Source organism: Brienomyrus brachyistius, chromosome 14, assembly GCF_023856365.1.
Source record: "Brienomyrus brachyistius isolate T26 chromosome 14, BBRACH_0.4, whole genome shotgun sequence".
Lineage (NCBI taxonomy): Eukaryota > Metazoa > Chordata > Actinopteri > Osteoglossiformes > Mormyridae > Brienomyrus > Brienomyrus brachyistius.
The window spans coordinates 11,548,307-11,570,985 of record NC_064546.1 but is presented as its reverse complement, the minus strand read 5'-3'; the positions used below and the strand labels follow the sequence as shown (position 1 = coordinate 11,570,985).

At 42.7% G+C, this 22,679-nt stretch overlaps 1 protein-coding gene and 1 long non-coding RNA gene across 5 annotated transcripts in view; one reads left to right on the top strand and one right to left on the bottom strand.

Moving 5' to 3' along the window:
* kif26ba (kinesin family member 26Ba) overlaps positions 1-22,679 on the bottom strand; it is a 93,245-nt gene that overhangs the window by 56,517 nt on the left and 14,049 nt on the right. The window lies entirely within an intron of this gene.
* Positions 14,610-20,414, top strand: LOC125707430 (uncharacterized). Its single transcript, XR_007382285.1, has 3 exons — positions 14,610-17,525; positions 17,895-18,052; positions 20,106-20,414. It is a non-coding gene; the product is annotated as an uncharacterized LOC125707430 (long non-coding RNA).

The window sequence follows — 22,679 nt, the reverse complement described above, 5'->3', positions numbered from 1 at the left end:
GTTTGATGTGCAGTTTCATGTCTTATTGTGATGAAGGGACACAGAAAGCGGTGACTGATGGAGCAGAAAGGCAGAATTACGTTGTGAAAAACATAGTTAAGAGCTCAGTATGGTTCCTGTCCCATAAAACGCACACGAACCCTCTGATGATGAGAAGTGCAAGAATGTGACAGAAAACTGAATCAATAGGAAGGGAAGTAGTGAGAAATACCCAGTTATGATAATTACAACCCGTTTTTAAGGACGACCTGCTAAAACTACTAGCCAAACAATGCAAGAATCACAAGAAATTTACTGCTTTAAAATTCACACATTTTAGCTATTTTTGCTCTGCACATGCCCAGTGCCTCCTGCCCATCTTTGCTAAAAAATGTCTTATGTCTTTCTTAAGTTTGCAAGACATGATTGCTGTGATAGTGACCCAGAAGACTATTTCTCAGTGGGTGACACTAATGACGAGGCTCTGGGGGAGAGACATTGTACAGGTTCTCTATTTCCATGCATCATCACATTTTGCTACCGCTTATTCACATCGGGCTCATAGAGCTGTTTGACTGTAGCAAAAATCATAATCATGATTATTATTAGTCACCACTGAGATCACGATTATTTAATTAGATTACTCCTTGACTTTGGAAATATATTGCATTTGTTAAATTTATTTAAAAATGTCTCTTTTTAATAGTGGCTTTCCGGAGGCTCTGGACAATGGGGCTGGAAACAGTGTGCTGGATTTATAACACAAGACAAAACGGAGCATCATTGCAAAATGAAATGTGGCACAATAATCATTTTATCTCGATTATTTTGCTTTTATAATCGCTGGAAGCCAAAATCATAATTGAATGCAATTTAGAGATATCAATTAACATAACAGCTTGTCTTTCAACTGTGGAGAGAGATTCATAGTTCCCAGCAGAAAGTCGTGGAAACCTGGGGAACTATGCACACTACTCTAGAGGTGTAAGTCTAGAGTACTAACTATGGTGCCACCTTATTCTGTATTCACTTTTGGTAAAGGTATCAGCATAATCACTCTGTTTAGCACACGACAGCTCTGAGATTACAGGATCTCATTTCTTTGAGCTTGGACTGGCGCAGCATCAAGCTTGCAGTCTGCCTCACGCCCCTGTGTATCCTGGGATAGCAGCCAGAGTGACTGCGACAATGTATTAGATAAGCTGCTTAAAAAATGGATGAATGGTTCCCTTTTTCTGTATTTGCTATTTTGCCGCATCATTTATTATAGGGTGATATCGCTTGCCGGAAATACGGAACTGACATTCTCGCTGGTTTTGTAAAAATGTAGAAATGCTGAAGTGGCTTTGAGGCTCCAATTGAAACTGCATGACATATTTGCAAAATAGTAATATTCCCTAATTTTCTCTTCATTATGCAATTTCCAATTACCCACATTTAATGTATCGTCACACTCCTGTGGGTAGGAGTATTTCATGTAGGCGTAGCTCTTAATTATGTTTTAAACCGTAGTAGTACAGACTGAAATATAGAGATATACGTCAAATATTCAATCGAGTGTAATTACATGCTTCAATGACTTATAAACGCACATTTTCTCTTCATAAATCACACACTGCACAACTGCAACTTTATGCATTTTGTATTATCTTTCCTATCATCTCAGGAAATAGCATGCTTCTGGGACCAGAAGACAGGTCAAATAAAAATAAATCACCCCAATAAATCACCAGGGTTGCAAAATCTCCAGTGTCTGGGGAATTTTTTGTATACAACAGTAAATGTATCTGAAACTGCATCTGCTCTGCAGATTTAAGATATTAACCAATATTCAATATCCCCATGACCTGAACCGGGATAAGTGGTGGAGAATGGATGGAAAGTTAATATCACACTGCACTCCAAGTGCTGTAAAATATGGGTTAATACCTAGAAATGTAGTTATTTCTATGGTCGAGACTCAGACCAAAATTCATAAAAACCGAAAGCACTTTAATTTAATTATCAGAAGTGGCTATTAATATAGACAATGCCATAATGAGTGTTATATTCTTACTTAACTTACTTAAATTTTCTCAGAGCAAGCTCCTATGTTTTTATAATTCACGGTAATGTATAACAGCAATCTTGGCCAATGGTGAGTCTTTAACTCAAACTTCCAAAGCGAAAGACAGGCCCTAACTGCTACTAGCCGAGGAACGTAACTCAGCTGTCTATCACTATGGAATTATTGTTGCATAATTACCAGATTAGGTTCAGAGGACCAAAAAACATTTTGTTATTGCAGTTAAGGGCTTCCCTTCATGGCCAATTAGGATACATTCTACTTTTCAGTCCCTTTCTCAAAGACACCAGACAGTCACACACACCTCTCCAGATGGGAGAGGGTCACCCCAAGTGACCTAAAGGTTGGTGCCTGAGGTCTCCTATTCCTGCTTCTTCCTGAAGAGAGTTAACAGCAAAGCTCCACAGTGAACCAATTAGTGCCTCTTTCACAGGCCAAGGGGTCAAATTAAAATTTTCATTCCTGCTGTTGGTATAAATCTACAGCCTACATTTAACTAATACTATTACTGTTCCTACTAACCTACTGTTCCCTCATTGGCTCATTGGTTGGCTCCTTGTTATCAGACCAATCATGATGGGACATAGCAGACTTTGTTTTATATACTGTCTCTTCCGGTGCTGTAAACGCAACATCCTATGTGACATGTACAGTTTATAAATATTTTGAAAGTCCTTGCTCACCACTCTGACAATAACGGAGACAGAGAACCACTCGTAGCACACATGGGGACAGGTTTCCAGAGTGAAATCACAGCGACATGGTTTATCAAAAGCACACAACCACAGAGGTATGAAGTGACCCAGTGTCAGGTTCTCAGCCTTAAATTTCATGGATGAGGAGCACACCACCTTTCACGCTCTGCATGTCTGGTCCTGTAGAAATGACTACTGCTTACTTGCGTAACAGAATCTCTGTGACACAGTCACCCACGCACAAATGTCTCACTGTGCGTCCTGAAAACTCAATAGTAACAGATTCGTTCCCTTTGCTTCTGATGTCGAAACCTGTATCACGTTAATATAAAAATTATTACTATTATTTTATTGTTAGGGTGATGTCAAAATATTGAAGAATACCACCCAATAGCCTAATCAAAGTTTAAGCTTATAAAAGTACTGCTGATTTGCTCTATTATTTCAGTATATTCCACACTAAATGCAAAAAGTATGACATTTTTTCTGCATAATATCATTGAACCTTTGTAAAATTGCAAGCAGAAAACTAAATTTTTTAGTTTTTTAAAAACTGGGCATATTAATGTCATGCATCTGTAATCTATATTTCAACAGTAGGTGAAAACAATTGGTTGCTGTTTGGTCAATGGAAGGACTGAACAAAATGGTTCTGACATTGTTGCCTCATTAGTATTCAGAGGCCCACAAGGAATAAGAGGTTTGTAGCAGGACTATAATTACTAGAGCAATTTATCCGTCGCCTTTAATTATCAAATCAGTCCTATCAAAACCTTATGAATCTTAAAGTGCATTTTCTTGCTGACTGTGACTGATACGTTTAAAATGAACAGACAGACACTGGCGCAAATAGTCTGCCCAAAGTGTACTTGATTTATGCCTTAAAAGGTCTGTGGTATAATATCAACATAAATATTTATTTAAAAAATCCAGGAAGTCAGCCTGCCTGTACAGAGGGTACAGCCAATCCAGAGTTGGTCATCGGTAGCCTGGAATGTGTTTTGGGATCTAGAATGACAAGCTAACCCCCCTCCTGCACATTATAGCAGGAAACGCCATCTGGGAATCCGTTACCATAGACACTGCAAACACAAACGAGGATAGATGTTTGCCATTTTTGCCATTACTTGAAATAGACTGTTAAATGATGGTGAAATGCACCAGCCTTCGCTTATAGAGAGCTGTCTCAGTTGACCAAGCAGCTGATATCCCACAAAAAAAAACCCTTAATAATTCATCTCCATGAGCAATGACTAACAAAAATGCATCTAAATAAATTTGACATTTCATCACAGAGATATTATATAATGATGGCTGGGGTCAAACGCATTTAAACATCCAGTTTATTTGTCTGTTTTTGTTTGCATTAATCTCGCTAGATCGCTTTCGGCTGTCTGTGCGTTAATGTTAATGAGGTGTCGCAAGGCCACAGATCCCTAAGTGTTGAGTCGCAGAAGGAAAAGAAAACATTAGTTGTGCCTCCCGGCCCTTTACCTGAAAGCAAACGAAAACCCTGCAGACAAAAACTGCGTTTGGCTGCCTGAAAGTCAAGTCTACCCTTATTAAGATATTCCAAGGGGGGGAGGAGGGTAGCAGGCTATTACTAAGCCTTTTATGAAAATACTTAAGTTAATAATACTACCCGCAGCTGCTACGGCTGAGTCAATTAGCGTGCTTGTGCTCTGGACATCCTGCTGCGCTGAAATACAGTTTTGAGAGACGTGGTCAGAGGTGAAGCCCCACAGAATGCTTCCGAAGCACAAGGTATACAGTACTGTAGTTTAGGGGCGTAATTAATAACGTGCATTCAAAGAAAGTTTATTGTCCGTTAGAATGAAAGTCTAATTGAATGGCATGTGATTAACTTCACCGTGACGTCCTGTAAGCTTAAAAAAACAGCCCAGAGTTTAGGCGGCTTACTTAAAAAGCATTAACTAAGGTCAGTATCTGGGGATGGAGAACATGATTGTGTTTAATGTCATACATACAATGCCCGTAAAAATATAAGCATTCCATTCATATCTGACTTTACACGTTCTCTATGGGGAAGGAACGTTGGAGGAAAATGATGATCCATCTCTTTGGGTCATACCTGGAATCCCATTTCTGTGAAATTCATTTTCTCACGAGCCATTAAGTTTGTGTACTGGTACGGGTGTTGGGCCCCTGGAGACTAATACTATATACTACTAAGTTAATCAAAGACATTGAGATATAACGCACTCTGGTTCTCCTTTTCATCACTGGTGTTGTATATTCTTACTCTGTACTGGATGGTCGTTACTTATTTGAAACTTGACCGCATCATGAATATGTTCATCATCACCCACCATTACCGCCTGCTCCGTCTCTTCAGTTTGCACAGAAAAGCATTTTGCTTTTCAGCTTTTTACACTTGCATCTGCTTATCTGAAATGGATAATGATAATAATTAAGGTCTGCCTGGAGACGGGTGCACACTTTCTATGTAATTTGTGGCATGGAGTTCCCCTTCATAAAACCTCAATCAAAAACAGCATCTCCCAGTGCCCACACCTACGCATATAACCTAGCGTTATATAACAATTACACATGACAGGCTTCAGAAATCTACCTTGAGACTGTAGAGTACTGTCCTCCAACTAGCCTGTCGGTCTGTCTGCTGACTGTTTCCAGTGCTCTTCACAGCCCAGACTGAAAAGCATTACCAAACAGAGGGATGCAGCACAGAATGCTGATTTCTCCCACCTGAAATGGACTATCAAGCACAGATTGTGTCAGAAGGGATTTTGAATCTCCTCACTCTGGCCTGGGGGGGCTCTCACTTGCCAGTAACAGAAAGACTCCCCGTCTGGCGAGAGAACTTGCGTCATTATTGGAGAGCATCAAAGTTCCCGGCACAATAGTCCTATCTAAGTTGATTAGGGAATAGCTACTTTTCATATTGTGAACCTGAGAAGATGGTAAATGGCACGGGACTGGGCCACTCCTTTGAACAGCAGACTGCCACCGTGCCTGTCCTATTTTCCCCACTACCGAGTTTGTCCTCATTTCGGTCACCTCATTTCAATGTTAATGAAAGGTGAAACCCACCCCCACAATCCCCCACGCTTCCTCCTTCCATAAATGAGACTGCCGCCAAGGTCCAGAGCAAATTAAATACTGGCTGTTCATTTAAAACCGAATCTTGTCTCCTACCAGGAGAAGGTTGCAGGTTAATGGGTTTGGGGGGGGGGGGGGCACACCTCAAAAATGATGTTATTTGTGACAGTGAAAGATAACAGTATATTTTTTTTATATCCATATCTTACATCAGTCATATCTTAAATCATTTGGTAACGCTTTACATTTACTGCACCTTCCTAATGCATTTATTAAGCATTCATAGAACATTCATAAGCAGATTCTATGTATACCTTAATATCCTAACACACAACAAACATGATGATAATATACTCATGTAATGTTTGTTATTAATGTATATTAAAGCTGTCAAGGTATTTAGGATATTATGGTGTGCTTACATGCTGCTTATGAATGTTCTATCGATGCATTATGAAGGTGCATAGTTACCAAGCATTTACAGCATTCCAAAATGCAAAACAGTTTTGATCTCATATTTTGAACTGCTATTTTGAAGCTTCTGTTTTCTGAAGCATTTATTATGGATGTGTTCATTTAAAAGTGTATTTTAACATCTGTATAATCTTTAAAATCCTAAAATCTTAAAAGCTATCTTTGAAAGTTCAGATGCCTTTGCAAGCAAATACAAAGTCATGTTTTATGTCCAGAGAACCACTATAGAACTGTCTGATCAATTGTCTCACCTATCAAACGTGAATATGCAGTTATTTAACTTTCACATTCTTGAGAATAATACACAATGACTTTAATGATTATGATTTTTACCATTATTATAATTATTACAGAAGCCTGGTGTGGTTTTAAGAAAAAAATGTTTGTTTATTTTCCTACATATGTAAGAATCCATTTAAGCGACAGGATTTTCTTTTTTTTCCTCTTTTCATATTTGAGAAAACTGCTTCGAGATTCATTACAAATGTCCTTGTACCGTACATTCTAGGCCAACCTCTGAGGAGCTTCCCAAGCTCCTGATGTCTGTGGACTAGGTTACAGAGTACAGATATGTCACAAACCGGTAAAACAGGCAGAGTTATTCCAATAAAACTTGTCGGGTTTACACAATGTGTACTGACAAATCACATGTGTTCTGGGATCACAGGACAATGCAGTTGCCACCCAACACAGGTTGGGTGGCAATTCTCTCCCCAGTCTTCTGTAGCCCGAAGGTTGGGACCCCCTAACCTACATGATTAACTCAACAAAATGTGCCCTCAGGTATACAAGAGAGGCTATTCTTATGTGTAAGTCATCGTGAAATGTTTTACCTTAGGCAATTATCCCATATAAACAAATATCCATCTCTTGAGAGATCCCACATCCCACAATTCCCTGCCCTATTTACCCAACTCTGCCGGCTGTCTGCCATGTGTTGTGCATTGAGGACAAGCTTCCATTGATGAGGAATACAAGCCTCTCAGTCACCCAAGCCGGCAGAATTTATTTGGCTTTGGGACCTCCCATCCACCAGGGGCAGAGCAGCTTCAAATAGGGTGCCAATTATCTTCTCAGCACTCAGGCCAGACATTGGTAGGAGTTCAATGGACCTATTCACCTACCCAACCAGAAATCTGCCTCTCTTTTCCATCTTTCTATATTTTTATTTGAAATTTGAAGGTAATTTTTCCCTTTTCAGCCAATCCCATACTAACATACGTTAACAGTCAGATATGATCAAAACAAAATTCAAGCCGTTTCTTTGCTGTTTGCTTGACAAACTGACGGTGAGGAATTCAAGCTACCTTGAACTTCAGCTGGAATATATATGAGTTTTGGGGCAAAGTGTTCTCTGCCGCATAAAGACAACCTTGTTGCAGGAAAACGAATACTAATGAGCATGGCAAATCACGTACAGGGAATAAGCCATTCCAGGGGCTACAGGGAAGACACATGGTCTGAATTGACATGGGTTGCTGCATGAGCCCTATCCAGCTGCATGATTTATTTTCCTCTGGCATGTTTTCATTTTCCCCTTCTAAGGAAAACAGGACCAAGAAAAACAGACAAGCTCTCGCTCGCAAATAACCGATACGCGGGGAGAAAAACGTGCAGGTTCGGGTACGGAAAAGTCAAAAGCCCCCTTTGATAAGATCCAAAAGCCTCATTACCGATACAATGTCACCCATCCAGCGTGTAATAAAATGCGTCTGTTTGGTTTGTATCCCGATCCAATTTTGCTCTGAATGAGAGAAGCAATAAAATCAACAGGCTGCCTCCAACGGAGTGGAGGACCCCGTTACTCAAAATGAGATGAGGGGCCACTGCCAGAAAAGACAAACAGAAAAGAAAAACTGAAAGGAGAGTAGTGTCTTAAAATAACCAGGAGAAGCAGAACCCAAAACAAGGAAGCTGAAACCAGACAGAAAACCCACGAAGGCCCTGGAGCTGCGGATGGTCCTGCTTTCAGTTTGCTATGATCTCTGAAATGCTTTAAAACTAGCACTCATTCACATTCATTTTATAATAATTCTATAATTCCACATCCCGTCCAGTGTGTCCTCTGTTCCTTTCCTTGTTCTTCCTGGAACGGGATCCAGACTCGCCGTGAATTGATTGATTGATTGATTGATTTAATGCCTTTATTTTAATTGCACAAGGTACAACAAAGCTGGAAGATTATTCTTGTCGGTGCAAGAAAGAAAGCAAGATGACAAGAAGGATGGAAAGGGAAAATGAAAAGAAAAAAGAGGAAGGATACAAAAACAGGTACTGGGTACCTAGTGCATTTACCTGCAGCACATAATTATATGTAGAATTATAGGACAGGTATTGTTAAGTCATTTTTTTTGTACATATCTTTACATTTCCTTTACATTATAATATAATAAGTTCAGTTTTAAATCTTGTTGATTCTTGTTGATTCCATTCAAACCAATCATATGACGATTTCATGTCATGTGACAGGCACAGTTTGGGGGGGTCAGTGGAAGGCACTGTTACCTGACATTACTCCCTGTGTCATACGGGTTTCCCCTGGGGTCTCTGCTGTCTCCCCGCAGTACAAAGACACACAGATATGCTAATTGGCATCTTTAAAATGCCTGTAGCATGCAAATGTGTGACCCCCTCGACCTTCAACCACGATAAGTGGCTGCAAAATGGATGGACTTCGTAAGCAGGAATATATAGTGGTAAATACAGTATAGTAGTATAGTAAAATAGTAATGGTCATTGAAGATTGGAATAGCAGATTGATTGTATCACATAACCACTGGTGCACAACCAAATAAACATAAAGATATTATTTCCTCAATGGCAGGATATTTTGTATTCGTACTGGCAGACTGAAGACAATTCCCACATATACAGCTTTTTAAACAGTGTTTTCCATTTGATGCTGTGCTGATAAATGTACCTACTGTTTTATAAATACACTGTAGCGGGCGAGGTATTTATAAGAAGCAGTACGTGGGGGAATTCAACAGATCGAGTTGCATTAGTGTGTGCCAAAAAAACCAAGTGATTAAGATATCTTATTTTACCCCTCGGACCAAAGCCAGCTATGTCCTGTCAGAGTGTCTCATCATTATCAATACAAAATGACTTGTCTAGAAGAGACAGATCATGACAAAAAGAGGATACGTTATAGCAAAAACTGCTTGCCCATTCCTTACGAAAATCGAACAGATGCTATTGACACCGTCAACTACAGTATCGAAATGCAATAAACTGGTTTTTTTTGAGGCAAGTATTTGCAGAAAATTCACTTAAATATTTTGTTGGCTGGACAGTGAACATTCTGAGGTGTATATAGAAACACCAGTCTGTGGGCAAATGGAAAATGTTACAGAGAAGCAAAGACGAAAACAGATCGTAACGACAAGTGTATGCTAGCAATAACAATATAGATCTTTAAAACTTCTCATCTGTAATAGATTTGCAAATTTATGGAACTTAGTTTTAGCTACACATGATTCCATTTCTTTGTCTCTCAAGGCCCATAAGCTTATCATTTCTCTTATTATCTGCGTTAAATGGGATAAATATTCTGTAGTGCAGTAATAGTGTTACTCTTTGATTAAGGACTCCAGTCAGTCGAAGAAAAGTCAGTGACGTTACACTCTGATAGCACAAAAGTCAATATAAAAGTAATGTACTACATGATGAAACATGTCTGTTGCAGGACAAACGTCTTCTATAAACACTGAACATATGAATCGATGTGTTGTGAAGGAGACCGTTAACCGCAGTTTCTGGCTGTGAGTTAATTTAATTGTGGAAATATTTCCTGAGTTGTACACTCCCTTTAAATGGCTATACAATGCATTAAGCTTAGTAGTTGTTTAAATTCTTAGTCCTGCTTGGAGAAATGTCCATTCCAATCCAGTGTTTTCTCCATAGTTTACTCTGACTGGAATTCAGAGAGACAGATTTAATACATATGAGTAGTTAAATAAATCACGTCTTTGTGCTTTGTGGCATATTCAAATTACACTGTATTTCACAGTGGCTTTATTGTGGTGTCAAAATCAGCAGTGTCAAGCTGTCATGAAATTGCACTGTATACATAAATGTCTGCATGAATTTTATCATGATGCACTGAAAATATATCAACCACAGTCTTTATGTCAGGCCCATGTTCCTGAGGGTTTTTACATGTACTCCAATTTCCTCCCATAGTCCAAACGCATGCATTTCACCCATGTTGTTCCCCTGCCTCCTGCCCTGTGCTTCCTGCCATCCAGCAATCCAGCAGTGGCTGAGGAGATACGGAAGATGGATGGATCCAAATATGTCAACTGATGGCTGTTATTTTTGAATGATTTTAACGAGTCATCAATCAATCCATTTAGTTGACCTTGAACCAACTGCAAAAGGCAGAGGACAAAATGCAAGGATTACACTGGATGGGTTACTTGTCAACAGAGGTAGAGATTTCAGGTCCAGAAAATACAAATCCAGACCAAGATTTTATTTCAACTACCCAGATGAGTACTCTGTGACTCTTTATACGCAACCGGTTGGCTGCAACAAAATCCTGGTCTGGATTTGTACTCCCTGGACCGGAAATCTCCACCTCTACGTGCACTAACCAGATTTTTAAGTTGCTTAAGAAGACAGGAGGATCCAGATATGCTAGAAACATGCAAAGCCCACTAAGAGAGAACTGGAGAATAATTAGTTCCAGCTTGGCCTACAGACCTGCAACACCAACTACATTTAATTATCTGGCAACCGATTCAAAGACATTGTTCAGCTTAATCTTTGTGTCCCACACCTAACAGGGACAGTTTTAGCCGTAACACAGTCGTAACAGTATAACAGAATAATACCTGCAGCTGGAAAGAGCAACAGTTGCTCATTTAATCCTTTTGTGCCCTGATATAGAAATCGTGCAAGAACATGTGAAGTCGTGTGTATATCGCTTTGACCTACCTGCCTGAGCACATTGCTATGCTTAGAAGCAGGGATGGGGTTATCTGTAGGGGCTTCTTGGGAAACGCTGGCTGAGCAGATTCAGCAGGGATGAATGAAAAGGAAATAAACTGGAGACTGCACTAAATACAAATGCATCCGTTTCGGCCCAGACCTTTCTGAAAGTGACTGTATCGCTGGCGGATAAAAGTTATTTAGCATTTAACTGTTGACTTGAGGTCTACAGAAACCACAGGCCCAGGGCTACTACATACAAGCTACATTAAAAGTAAATAGTAGGACTAATTTATGGTAGGTCTTGCCAAATAGACTGGGAAGACATTGGCAACTCTTGCCTGAAGAGCAGGAAAGTATAATAATAGGGTAAAAGAACAATCACTGTTTATCCAGCTGGCTGAGTGCCGGGCAATCCATTAGGCGGCCGCCTGGGGCGCCGTGTTCTGAGGGGGCGCTGAATTAGCAATTCGGGGCAACACCACCCCCTCCCCCACCCGGTGTGTAGGGGACGGCAGTGCACTGTCCGAAACAACGTGAAACTGGAAGGTGAGCTGCCCTTGAGCACCACACGGGCTCCACCCAGTGATGAGCTGACTAGCTAACTAACTAACTGCCCATTTAAGGAGCACTTAGGCTGCACTGACTTGTATTCCTGTTAGTCCGTAGCCCCTAGCTGCTTCTCTGAATTCTCTCCATGTATTTTCCGTATGGTATTAGTCATTAATAGGACAGTTATTCCCAACAGAGTTAACATCTTGAGTACCTCCTTCAGTTTGCCAATACCTGTTTCATTCTTAATTTCATTAACTGCGCTTAACAGCAAATGAAATTGTCTTTTTCGTTTTTGGTACTAATGAAATACATGTAATTACAATGTAATTTGTCCTCAAAACCCACCCTGCTACTGAAAAAAATCACTATATCACTTTTTCCTAATGGAATGACCTAGAGCAGTGTGTCCCACCCCAGTCCTCGGGGACCCACAGATGGTCCACCTTTTTGCTCCCTCTCAGCTCCATTTCGGAGTGTCTGTGGGTCCCCGAATATCGGATTGGGAAACATTGCCCTGCAGAGATCGGTCTGAATAACAAATCCTTCAGCACAGCTGAGGACTGAACTCCAGGTGGATAAAATATGTCAAGTGCAATAGGTGTCAATCACACAAGGTTTGCCTCATCTGGCAGACAGCTGGCTATATGATGAGATGCTGAGATAGGCCTGTTCTGCAGACCCTAGTTAAAGCCTCCACAGGCATCTTTAAAAAATCCGTGGAGAGAGGAAGTGAGATGCTTCCTTTTGCCTTCTCCTCTCGGCCAACTACCTGCCGTGGCCAAAAAACTGCTCAAAATCCATACTTGGCTCACGGCATGATTTGCCCGCTGATGGGCCTCCGAAGCCTCAGAAGAAGCACGAAGCAGTTGGAAATACAGCCCAGAACATGGGACCCGACGCGGGAAATGGGGCCGCTCGAACAGAATGCCGAGTTCTGCTTTATCAACCTGTAATAAATTCCAGATGGCTTCCTGCAGACGGCGTGCCTCATTCTCTGGCGGGCTCAAGGCAGCATGCAAACCCAGCGAGAATTTATGTGTCTGCCCTCCTGTCGGACAGACGAGATCCTGACACACTTCCCCAGCACACGTCGGGACTCCTGGTCTATCTTGCATAGGCACAAGTCGAAAATGTCCTGGGGCTCCTACCACACTACCGCACACAGTAACACCGGTACACTCCTCAGCGCTGGAATGTGGCAACAAACACTTGCACTGATACATAGGCTTTTGCTCCCACGGCGACAGGAAAAGCTGATCTTATGGCATACATCAAGGCAGCTGTTGGCCTCTTACAAGCGGGGGTGGAAACCTTGCCATGCATGCTCCCACGCCAGCTGAAGCAGAAACCGTCACGGGTTAAACGTGGCAACGCGCCGTGAACATTCAGCGTCTCGAAATCCTTGTCAAGGGAGCGAGACGAGGAACGTCTGGATTCAAGCGGGTTCAGAGGCTCTCTCTGTGACATTTTCCGGGTGAAGACAGTGTGATTAGAGGTCTATCTGGCTCCCCCTTTTAGCCACAGACAGGTGTATCTCCGTGGGAGACGCTTCTCCCAGGATCCCAAACGGTCGGAGCAGAAGGGAAGGTATGGCCGCGAGCACCTGTTTTGGGGGAAGCTCACACAGAGAGACCAGCACTGCCATGTGTGAGCCTGGTCTTTACACTTAGCATGCAGAGAGGCAAAGCTTTGTCTTCCCCTCACGTTACTTGGACGCAGACACTCTATATTCAAAATTATTGCCTTCCATCAAAAGTCCCATGATTCATTCATCCCGCTCTGTGACTGTTGCGTAAATCTTAACACCATAGGGGTATTAATGAGTTTCATCACACCTGAGCACCGACAGTCAACATAAATAATGCAGAAAAGCAAATGAATGAACACTGATTTCGTCGGCGTGCAGTTTGAACGTATTCATTGTCTTTTTTGCTCGGTTGATGGTCAAACCACTTAAAATCACATTTCCGTCCATGAATATTCTGCGATTGCTTATCCGGCAAAGGGATGTGGTGGGTCTGTAATCTATCCACCGACCCAATCCCCTGATCCTTGGGAGAGGTTTCAGAATCACTGTGACGCTACTGAATAAGCATGGATGGATAGATAGATCGATAGATGGATTGCATGAAAATCATGTTTAAAAACATACATATACCTCATGACAATAGCATTCTTTATTTCCCTATATTTTGTATAAATGATCCAGTATTGGATTGCCACGCGCTCTTGTCAAATGCCTTGGAGTGACTGTTGTGAAAGAGACCGTGTAAAAATGAAATTAACTAAATAGAATTTGGTGGGAATTTGCCTGCCCCGAAGAAGCTTTACAAGTCCACATAACAAGTTCGCTCATTTTTTGTAGTGGACAAATTATTTTTCCGATATTTTTGATTATACAAAGCTATGTTAAGGCATCAGAAAAGCAGAGCTGTGAAAATGCACAGCACATGCATCTCAATGTACTGTGACACAACATTCGCTCAATGAGAAGAGTGAATCAAGGAGTACATTGCAGGGTTGATGGACAGATTATGGCCATTGGCTGAATCGCTTGAAATGGCAATGGATGTGCAGACCACACACGGAGTGATGGATGAGGATGTCAGGAAACTGTTAGTGGCCGCTAGCCAACGGATGCTGCCTCGTTTTCGGGCAGAAGCGGGGGAAGGAGACCCCACAGCCCCCCAGACTGCCAGCCTGGACGGTCTCCTTCGACGTTGCACTGAGGGCTCTCAGTCTTCCACGTGAGATGATCCTACTGTAAAGCTGCAGATCATTTCCTTCTCATTTACATGGCAACACCGTGCTACCATATTGGGGGTTGTTACCATGGAAACGCATATGGTACACTCCAGCACTGAAGGTGATTTCGCTGCATTGCCAGTACAGGTAGCATCCCTAAGCTCCATTTCAGGCTCAGCAAAACAACAAGCGGTCAGTTGTCACATCAGAAGGTGACAACGTGAGCGTGCCCAGTGAATAATAGACAGACAAAGCCTACGTTTGGGCCCGGTCAGCTCTCCAACACCGAGCCCCTCATGTTGCTGCTAAAGAGGCAGCCACTTTCCACAGCTCTTTCGCACCCACACCTTGCCCAAGACTAACCAATCAGAATACAGTTCTGCCAGCCATGTGCTAACCCCTTAATTAACTTGCACCCATGCCACTCTTTAGAACCACTACATTTCCCGACCCTTGGCATCCTCCCAAATCCTTCTGTAAAGAAGCCCAGTGAGGATCATTTCGGTGCAGTTTGCTGGTTAGTTGGTTTTGTCGTTAATTGCTACATTCCTATTGCCGCAGCCTCATGCCCTCGTCCTCCATGCCATAGACGCGATTAGACAGCTGGTATTCGCAGCATGATGCAAAGGGCTGAGAGCATGGCAGCTCCGTGCTGGAATAACCCGAAAAGTTCCATGGTCCGGTGAACGTGGGTCACAGCACCCTGAGTCCCAGCCCAAGCCGCTATCCCAGTCTCGCCAACAAATGCTAGGCAACATTAAGGTAATATAATTTACCGTTGCGTTACATAACACTGCTTTTTAAAAAACCTCGATATACTGTCCGAAAGGTATGATGGTATGAAAAATCAGATACCACCCAAGCCTATTAAATGGTGATAAGATTTAACAAGGATACACAAATGCGGCACACCAAATACAATATGCCGAATATACATGTTGTAGCCATCTGCTCAAATTAGTGTACAAACCGGAAGTACGCACTAACCGTGAGATGAGAGGCTAAAGCCAAAAGCTATTTATTGATCTCAGTGGGCCGGTATATTGCCTGGGTAGACTCATTATCTCAAGCCAGTTGTCAGAATTCAGCCCATGATGAATCAATGGCGATTCCTTTTGGATTCAAGGTTGACCGAGTTCAGTTAGGGTGCACACACAAAGCATACTTCACGGCGACAAAAACGTGGTATCGCAACTAAAAAAAGTGTTTTGCTGTTTTGTGTGCCATAGCCACCCCTCCTAGTTCATGTAGGTAGTTTTCTTGTGGTCGTTCATTCATGAGTTCTTAATGATGCCCCTGCCCCATTTAACGCTCAGAACAGCAGGGTATGAGTGCGTAATCGCTGGCTAAATGTCCGTTGCCTCTTAACCTCACTTACGTGCTTGTCAGACTATTTGCATGCTGACCTTGCTTTCGGTGACACTGAGCCTGCTGCAATAACACGGCGAGAGGCCATCTCTCTGACTGATAGAAGGCAGTCAGAGCTTCATTACCCTTCTTACCAAGAGGCCTGACGAACAGCGAGCTGAGCCGGGGCAGAGGCCCTCATCAGGCTGCCTTAAAATCACAGAGACGTTAAGTAAACACAGGCGTGTGAGGGGCTGTCTCAGTCACCAGGGTGACGTCCGGCGAGAGCAGTCTAGACCTGGGGGAGGGGTGTTTGGACATCTAATTCTCTCGGCCAACGAGGCCCTTGCCGAATGCCTGCCTTGCTTTAACTTTGCATCGCTGTCATGTCCTCACCCCAGTTCATTGTGACCCCCGTCCCATCTCAGAATCGCGGGATTTAATGCGTCGATGTCGTCTCCCCGAAGCTCCCCGTGCCCCACGTTCGCTACAGCATTCCATTATCTCGCCTTGGATACGCCCCCCCGGATACTGCGCCCGTGGCGTTTTTGTATACAATGGAAAGATGAAGCCCGGGGTGCATGTGGAAATAAAAAGAGCCCGAATAAATCTGGAAGAGTGGCTCTCTCACGAGCTCCTGGCCCGATATGAGGCAGAGACGACTCTGACATCAGCGATGACCTGTGTAGCTTTCGGGAGGCGGACCTCACCTCCGGAGCCGAGAGGCAGCGCTGCCTGAAACACACACGGTATTAGCCTGCCCTCCCACGCACTGCCTCCACGTCTCAGCAGGAGATGTGTAATGCCCCCCCCCCCCCAAAAAAAAATAATATGTGCCTCATCTGAATTGTTGGAAAGGCAGAATGCAGACATGGCACTCGAAAAAACACTAGGTGGTCCGCTCAGAAGGTCTTGATGTCCAGCTGGAGATTATTCATTAATTCATTCATTCATCACGATTCTCCATATCCACAATTTGGTTGAAACCTCGATTCTTGAGCTACAGTTTGGTTCATACCTTGATTTTTTTATTTTTATTTTTTTGGGGGGGGGGGGGGTAAGAAAATACTGGGAAAAAAATTTTGGGTTGGACCAAAATCATGTGACGTGTAGTCATGTGACACATGCAACTGGCAATAAACTGGGTGTAATATTTACAAAATAAACATCTGGCCATAACCTTAAAATGAATAATAACTTTATGATTTACATGTGTTATAGTGTTAATTGTGAAATGAAAAACGAGTTTTGTAACATTAGTAACGTGATGAGAGCTCAACAGGCTGATCCCACGGCAGTGGGCTGAGCTGGGGAGGCTGAGAGATTCTGAACATTTGCATCGCTGTTACACCATTATCCAATACAGCATAGCAGGGATGCAGAACCTCTGCCGGAAACAACAGGCACAAGGCAGGGAGTAACCCAGGACACCGCGCCAACCCATCACAGGGCACACTCACCATTAACACACACAAACACACCTACAGGCAATTTGGCAAACCCAACTGCAGAATATTCATCCACTTATTACATTTCAACCTGTTATTGTTTCCATTGTGTGTTTATGTAAATCTTTATTGTGTTGCTCAATGAGGTTACACTCTACACACCTGAACTTGAACCCAACGCCAATGCTCCACATGAGTGAGGTAAGTGAGACAATAGTCTGTTACATGAATAATAATTACATTTATTCCAATGCACTATGGCGTGCCAGGCAATTACTTGCGTTGGACTAAATGCTAAATGACTTCAACATTCCAGACCCCTACTATCAGATCATCTTAAATAATATGAAAACAAACCATAAATAATATGTGAAAGACTGACACTCTGTATGTTATGAATATGCAAAAAAAAAAAACTCATAACACTGCAAAATAGGTGTAATTCTATACTGATGAGAAAGCGAAAGACTGATGGTGTGAATGTCCGGCTCACATACAGAACGCGCACAAATGACTAAAACCTTTCCTCGTCCTTTTCTGTTCTCTCCACTTTCTCTCTCCTCTCTGAAGAAAGCCAGTAATGCAAAGATCACGTGGAGCACAGGAGCCAGAAATCCACATTCACAGCGACACAGCTGAGGACGCAGCGGAAACATTCCGGGATGTTCAGCAGGGACCCCCTACCCCACCACAGCTCCCTGAAATATGAAACCCCAGATATGACGAATGTAAGCAAACCACTTTAATAGACAAGGCAGGTCCGCGACATCAACCCCGCTTGGCTGATGTGCTTGGTTGTTTAATCATGTATATACAGGTCTTTAAATAGAACCTTTGTAAAGATTCACAAATGCTCGTGTAGTACTTATGAAGACTGGATATATTGGCTTTGACAATCAGATGCACTATCAGCTAGAGTGTGACCAAAATAGGGATTTGTGGACAAGAAGCTTGATACAGACCTGTACTTTGTGTATCTTGAGCCAAAGTACAAGAGCCTGTGGTGGAGAATTTAGGTTTGGTGTCGAAGGATAATGAAAATTAGATGATGGAAAATTACTGCCCTACTTTTGTTTGACACCTGAAAATGCAATAATACTTGTACAGAGGTATATACATAGGCGGGGTCATAGGGGCACTGGCCCCACCTGAAAGCTAATTGGCCCAAAGATTTCCCCCTCCCCTGTCACTCATCGAATCGAAACATACCATTGGCTAATGATAATGTTGTCTTCTCTGTATAAATTATTGTGGGTCCCCAAGGACTGGATTGTGAAACACTGCAGTAAAGGGTGAGAGGGAGCAGTGAGCTTGAAGCCAATACCAGGAAGTCTCGGGCAAGTCGAACATCCATCCATCCATCCATCCATTTTCCAAACCGCTTATCCTACTGAGTCGTGGGGGGTCCGGAGCCTATCCCGGAAGCAATGGGCACGAGGCAGGGAACAACCCAGGATGGGAGGCCAGCCCATCGCAGGGCACACTCACACACCATTCCCTCACACAGGCACACCTACGGGCAGTTTAGCAAGTCCCATTAGCCTCAGCATGTTTTTGGACTGTGGGGGGGAAACCGGAGTACCTGGAGGAAACCCCACAATGACATGGGGAGAACATTCAAACTCCACACACGTGACCCAGGCGGAGACTCGAATCCGACTCCCAGAGGTGTGAGGCAACAGTGCTAACCACTGCACCACCATGCCGCCCCCTGGTGCAACATACAAACACTAATATAAGTCTGGTGTCCAGAATGGCCAAAAGCCAACAAGGTGCCCAGTGAAACCACCCAATGTTAATCTGTCCCTGGCCAGCAAAACCTTAATTAGATCACTGGAATGGAAAACAATTTGAATACAATAATCAACTTCTTGAATTAACACAGCCAGTGTTGCGGTGCCAGCGAACACAAATTATGTAGGACGAAAAAAAAAAAAACAAAACACTGCATATTTTCTCATTCCCCCCCCCGGTAAGCTGCCCTACTGTCACTCAATGTCAATGAGACTGCGGCATTCTGAACAACATACTGGCTGTATGAACAAGTGTCAGTATCATTTCTGTCCTCTAGTGGATGCATTTGTCCTGACATCTAGTGCCAATGTTTGATTTATATTCTATTGATTAATTTTCATTTTCACTATGACCAATGAGAATGATACGGCTCCAGACATCATATACCTGAAGTTGACAATAAAAGATACTTCGACTTTCTTTTCTTATCTTTTTGTGCATTCACTTTGCTCTTTTTCTTAATCCACATCATTCAGAAGTAAATACTTATATCCACTCATCCCTCCATCCCTCCGCACTGCTTATCCAGGAGATGGTCATGGTGAACTTGGAGTCTAGTTCTAGTAATGGAATTCCACGTGGGTGTCAGTCCAACACAGAGCACATGCTCAGGCACTGTGGCCAATGCAGGCACTCCGATTTTCCTAAGGCCGGGAGGAATCCACCAAACAATGAAAGCAGGAGCAAAGTTCATGCACAGAGCCAGAGGTGGTCTTTGATCCTCTAACCCAGGATATGTGTAACTACACTGCTATCCACAGAACCACCATACCTCCCTACTAAACAGGTATATATATAATATAGAACCACAGAGGCTTCCTCGCTCACTCCCTGTCCTGCTTCTCTCTCTCCCCTTCCGGTGACAGTGACAAATTACTCACGGCCGCCGGGCAATCCATCTCCTCAAACCCCAAATCTAAATGTAGGAATCTCATGACGCTCCCTTCATTCTTTCACTCATCTTGCATCTTTTTTTTTTCCCCCCAGTTCCCTACCATTTCAAGCTAGCTCAAGGTTAAACTGGCCCCTCGCATTGTGGCGTATCCGTGCCAGCTATCATCCGCCCAGAAGAGCGACAGGGACAAGATGAAGAAGATCTGAGGTTATGAGCCCAGCAGGAGGAGAAAAGAACAAATTTCAGCTGGTGAGAGATCAGCTGACCAGCTGGATGTTGGCAGTCACCCTTTATTTAAAATGGTGAAATGTTCATAAAAGTATGAAATACTCATTATTTATTTACGCTATGTAAATTATTTTTTCTTTACAACCGTCTTTAGTGCATCTTTCTCTATCAAGAGTCACGTAGGGTATTATCTTACGATAAAACAAATGAACACACCTGGTTGTCTGATATGTGTGACAGCATATCTGGCACATAAAAACACGCATTTTACGCAAAATATTTTATTTTATATCTTTTCTTCACAGGTCACAGGTTAAACTCAAATCCCAACAGTTTGCCCATGTGTCCTTTTACACCACAGAACGCGGTAAGGAAACAGTGAAACACCTCGATTTCTGTCGAGGACAGGCAGACTCGACTGGCATGCGCCTTACGTACAAACAGTTCTACCCTGCTGCCATGAAGGACGATTTTTACAAAATATTTCATTCCCAGTGCTACAGTACAAAGGCTTTTAATATTCCATGGTGGCGTTATGCATAATTAACGTAGTGGAACACCTGGTACCCCCTCTGCAGTAGAGAGGATGGTTAATACAATCATTATAATTCTGCATCACTTATTCCTTCACCAAGAATTGTCAGCAAATTGCATCTGTAGGTTGGAACATGAAGGGTGACACTGAGCATTACCTAGGGTGTGCAGCCCTTCCCCTCCTATTCCCGCCCACTGCCACTGTCAGGGTAGCAGAGTGGCATGATGCCCCTACAGACAGCTCCACCTGGCGACACAGAAGCGTGGCCTACTCCCATTCCTCAACTGATACCACAGGCGCCTAATTAAAATCATTTTGATAATACTATCTGTGCATTCCAAGTCTACAAGAATCTATGAACACTATGAACATTCATAAGGCATTATAAACATGGCTATAAGTATTTATAAAAATGCATAGCATGTTTATTATGCATAATGAATGCTTTTTGAAGCTCTCATCTATACTGCACTATAGACACTTTAATAATGTAGTACTGAACATTAAAATGCATTATTATATAATATTATATTAAGGTATCTATAGTGCATTATAGATGGGAGCTTCAGTGGAGCTTATGAAGTATTATAATGATTGTATATATTATTAAACATTAAGTATTATAAACAATTCTGTAATACCTTATGACTGTCTATAGATGATGTTGTAATGCTTTATTAATACTTATATCGACCATTATAATGCATTATGAAGGTATCTTTAATTAAAGCGCTACTGTCATTACATACCTGATTCACATGCAACAATAGAGATCTGGAGCACAGAGGAAAAGGAAGGAGAGAAAGCAAGAGGCGGGGTTTAAGTAGGATTTCATTCTCTCTTCGGAAATTAGCACCGACGCTACAGCCACTCCTCACCGCGGCTAAGAGGGGGGACCCAGTGACAGGGACTAACTGGAGGCGCCCCCATCTCAGATTAGCTGACCCTCACCCCACATACTCGCACTTACATTGTAACTCCATTGTATCCTCGGCACAATAATCAATACCCGACGCCAGGAGTGGACGCCCTTAAACAGGTTGTGGCGTTTCTCCCCTGAAAGTAATTGCTAGGCTGTAGTGGTTGGATTCTCATTAGTGCCAACTCTGAGCTGGAATGGGCAAAAAAAAGCCATTACATTGTACTCAATGAACAATGCAATAAAACCATACACAAACAGACAGGCATAGATTTAAAAAACTTAAGCAGCAACGTGGCATCCTGTTGACGTTTTTGAGCTGGGATTTTATATTTTACAGCAGCTGGAACTGGAGTCATACTTGGACTGAAATATCGCTACGGCAATAACAGTGCAGATCAATGTAATGGGCTGCAAATGGATTCTGGATGAGGGCCTATTGCATTGTTAACGCCTCTTTATTGCATTCATTTATTTATTGCATCTCCTTAATCTGATCGCTTGGCTTGACCTCGAGAGGAGCTGTCTCTCAGGTGCTGTTAACTGGCTCGGGGGAGATGCAGTCGCTGAATGGAAATAGGTATGTGTCAAACACGCCTTTCCCAGTGTCCAAATCTCCACTGTTTAATTCCTGCCATCCCCCCCCCCCCACCGCTTCACTTACCCACAAGATCCCCTGCTCATTGATGTCATACTTAACCTCCCGCTGCCTGAGATTGCGCCGCGCTGCTCTGTTGCACCCTCTTAACCCCGCAGATTTTTGCAGAGGAATGCACTTAAAAACGACTCATAAAACGTGCCATTTGAGAACAAGCAGCTCCTTCCCTTTCTGCCTTCTCTCCAATGTGTGCTCTTTCACCCCCCTCCCCTCCCCCCACCCCAATTCAATACATCTATAACAAGTTTCCCTTCACCTCTCTGGCGGAAAATATCCGTTCAGATCATCAGCCAGAGGCATACCGATGTCCCCTCCCTGACATGAAC